This window comes from Bombina bombina, chromosome 11 (genome assembly GCF_027579735.1).
Source record: "Bombina bombina isolate aBomBom1 chromosome 11, aBomBom1.pri, whole genome shotgun sequence".
Lineage (NCBI taxonomy): Eukaryota > Metazoa > Chordata > Amphibia > Anura > Bombinatoridae > Bombina > Bombina bombina.
In genome coordinates, this window is record NC_069509.1 from 6,438,262 (window position 1) to 6,442,655 (window position 4,394).

Consider the following 4,394-nt stretch of genomic DNA (forward strand, 5'->3'; position numbering starts at 1 on the left):
TCTGCATGCGAAATTCAGCTTGCCCCCAAGGGATTGTATCTCCTGAAGCATAACCTTCTTCATCAACAACACATGGTCAATAACCTCCAGTAAATCAGTCACCTTCTCCCTGGGCAGTCTACATTCCATGTTCACTGAATCAATGGTAATGCCTAAAAATTCAAGGGACGTAACCGGTCCCTCAGATTTCCCAAACGCAATGGGCACACCAAAATCAGATGTCACCTGATAACAGACATCCCTCAAGAGTGTACAAGCCCCTGAACCAGCTGGACCCACAAACAAAAAAAATCGTCAAGATAATGCACCAATGACGAAAGGCCCGACCGTTCCACAACAACCCACTCAATAAATGTACTAAACTGTTCAAAAAGCGAACATGAGATGGAACACCCCATGGGCAAGCACAAGTCCACATAGTAAGAACCATCTACACAACAACCCAACAGATGATGCAACGTCGGGTGTACAGGTAACAGCCTGAAAGCCGCTTCAATGTCGACTTTCGCCAACAAAGCCGCAGCACCAGCCTCTCTGACTAAGTTAACCGCCTGATCAAATGACGCGTATTTTACAGACGACAACTCTAGAGGAATGCCATCATTAACGGATCCCCCTTTTGGAAACAATAAATGATGTAGGAGCCTGAATTTACCAGGCTCCTTCTTTGGAACCACCCCCAGAGGTGATATCCGCAAATCCTCAAAAGGTGGGCGATAGAGAGGGGCCCGCCATTCTACCCAACTCCACCTCTTTCTCCAGCTTGTCAAGGACTACCCCTGGCCACAGGCGAGTTGAAAACCACGAAAAACCCCACAACCCCCTTGCGACAGAATCACAAAGCCAAACTGAAAACCATGAAATAGTAATGCCGCCTTCTCAAAACAACCCTTACGCCTAGCGTACAGGGCGAGCCAAGGCTCCATCGGGTAGAGTCTCACCGGAGTCACCCCTTTCTCAGACGCGTCCCCAATCCCGCTTGGTTTACCTTTTCGGAAACACTTCGAATAGGGGTGTGACCCCCCCGCAACCCGAGCACTCGTGCTTAAACTTGCACGCGGCTCCCCACTTGCAAAACTTTTCATTATGGGCAAAGCAACATCCCTTCCTGACCGTGGCAGGGGATCCACCGATAGAGGAGCCACCGGCTCCTGATCGAAAGGACTGGGAAGCTCTCAAAGGTGTCATTATTTTGAGCCACAGCCCCATATCACGGTCGTCCCACCGCATTTCCGGTTTAACCAATAAACGCTGTCTAAACTGCTCGTCATATGACCACCAAGCCATCCCCCCATACGTCCGCTGAGCAGAAGACACCTCATCAAGGTAACAAAAAAGCGCCGCACCCTGATCAGGAAACCTACCGGTAAACACACTAGCATATACAGGGAGTGCAGAATTATTAGGCAAATGAGTATTTTGACCACATCATCCTCTTTATGAATGTTGTCTTACTCCAAGCTGTATAGGCTCGAAAGCCTACTACCAATTAAGCATATTAGGTGATGTGCATCTCTGTAATGAGAAGGGGTGTGGTCTAATGACATCAACACCCTATATCAGGTGTGCATAATTATTAGGCAACTTCCTTTCCTTTGGCAAAATGGGTCAAAAGAAGGACTTGACAGGCTCAGAAAAGTCAAAAATAGTGAGATATCTTGCAGAGGGATGCAGCACTCTTAAAATTGCAAAGCTTCTGAAGCGTGATCATCGAACAATCAAGCGTTTCATTCAAAATAGTCAACAGGGTCGCAAGAAGCGTGTGGAAAAACCAAGGCGCAATATAACTGCCCATGAACTGAGAAAAGTCAAGCGTGCAGCTGCCAAGATGCCACTTGCCACCAGTTTGGCCATATTTCAGAGCTGCAACATCACTGGAGTGCCCAAAAGCACAAGGTGTGCAATACTCAGAGACATGGCCAAGGTAAGAAAGGCTGAAAGACGACCACCACTGAACAAGACACACAAGCTGAAACGTCAAGACTGGGCCAAGAAATATCTCAAGACTGATTTTTCTAAGGTTTTATGGACTGATGAATTGAGAGTGAGTCTTGATGGGCCAGATGGATGGGCCCGTGGCTGGATTGGTAAAGGGCAGAGAGCTCCAGTCCGACTCAGACGCCAGCAAGGTGGAGGTGGAGTACTGGTTTGGGCTGGTATCATCAAAGATGAGCTTGTGGGGCCTTTTCGGGTTGAGGATGGAGTCAAGCTCAACTCCCAGTCCTACTGCCAGTTTCTGGAAGACACCTTCTTCAAGCAGTGGTACAGGAAGAAGTCTGCATCCTTCAAGAAAAACATGATTTTCATGCAGGACAATGCTCCATCACACGCGTCCAAGTACTCCACAGCGTGGCTGGCAATAAAGGGTATAAAAGAAGAAAATCTAATGACATGGCCTCCTTGTTCACCTGATCTGAACCCCATTGAGAACCTGTGGTCCATCATCAAATGTGAGATTTACAAGGAGGGAAAACAGTACACCTCTCTGAACAGTGTCTGGGAGGCTGTGGTTGCTGCTGCACGCAATGTTGATGGTGAACAGATCAAAACACTGACAGAATCCATGGATGGCAGGCTTTTGAGTGTCCTTGCAAAGAAAGGTGGCTATATTGGTCACTGATTTGTTTTTGTTTTGTTTTTGAATGTCAGAAATGTATATTTGTGAATGTTGAGATGTTATATTGGTTTCACTGGTAAAAATAAATAATTGAAATGGGTATATATTTGTTTTTTGTTAATTTGCCTAATAATTATGCACAGTAATAGTCACCTGCACACACAGATATCCCCCTAAAATAGCTATAACTAAAAACAAACTAAAAACTACTTCCAAAACTATTCAGCTTTGATATTAATGAGTTTTTTGGGTTCATTGAGAACATGGTTGTTGTTCAATAATAAAATTAATCCTCAAAAATACAACTTGCCTAATAATTCTGCACTCCCTGTATTAAAAATGCCTGGAACCAGTTAGAAAATGTTTTTTGCAATTTCTGATAACGCTTCTTTCTCTCCTCTTCTTCTTTCTTGGCCGCGTCTTTTTTAGAGTCCTCGGGGATCTCAAAAGACTGCTCAAGTGGAAGAAGAGAGAACAATTCAATAAACTCCCTCTTACATATCTTTTCCCTCACCTCAGAGGTCAAATGCATCCCTAACGGCCCAATGGAGCAGAGACAAGACCGAGACATTGCTATGTCAGCCACCCTCAATTCAGCCCCCTCCCCCTGTTTTGAGCCGGCACCAGAATCCACTCCTGAAGGCCCAGGATTTTGAGCCACAACCAGGACGCTACCATCCTTAACACCAGGGCCTGCCTCACTGCGGCCCTCAACCCTCCCCAAAACCGGTACGCCCCCCCGCACTGTCAACCGAGACCCACGCTCTCTCCACAGCAGCCCCCTGAGCAGGACCACCTCCTTCCAATTTCGCTAGCAAATCCTTCAATCTCGCCACTACTCTCCCCATCACCGAGTCACTGTCCATACTCCCGACACCACTCAGTATTACACCCCCCCTCACATTCAACAACCCTGTCTCACCTGCTGAAGTGCTCTCCGCATTCTGAATGCCTGAAGAACTGTTGAAAGTCGCCTGGAGCCTGCCGATGCGTTGCTCCGTAGCCTCTAGCCCACGTCCTGTAGCCATGGCAGCCGGCCGTCCATGCTGTTCCAACTGCCGTGGTTGTTCCTGAAAAACAGTAGAACGTGAATATATATCCAGGGGAGGAAAAGCTCTGCTGCCCCGTCCCCCTCTTTGCCGGCTGGTACCCCTAGCCATACTAAATCCCCTAACCCTCTTGGAAGCTCCCCCTCCCTCACCTCCATGCCAAGCAACATCCACCACCGGCCGTCGCCTAGATCCATCCCTAGGTACAACTCTATATCTTACAGGCCTATTTGGCTGACCCCTACCACCCGTACTACCATGAGAGGCCGCCGTATACACCTTGGCCCCACTCTGCTCCCTAGCCAACTCTAACACACTGGCCGTGACACCACACCTCACCTGTCTGCTTCCAACAGGCCGAGCCTCCTGCTGTGTACCTTCATCAGGCTCCAGATGAATAGAGTCCGTCCAGGAGCCGTGCAAGCCAGAGAATTCCTCCTCAAGGCTGTTGAAGACATCCGCACCCGCAGATGGACCAGGCTGAGGACCTGGCCATCGTCCCGATGGGCTATGCTCTGGAAGAGAAAAACTGACATGTGAGTTACCTACCTCAACCTCCTCCCCAACCCTGGAAGATATTGCACCACCAGTAGGATGGCGAAAAAAAACCCTGCCTGGGCTCAGAAAGGGGCGTATCAGCTGACCCCCCAAAACGGCTAACACGTTTACTGGAGGACCCAGGAGAGGGAGGAACACACTCCTCTTCACAGGAGTTCAAAAATAAATCA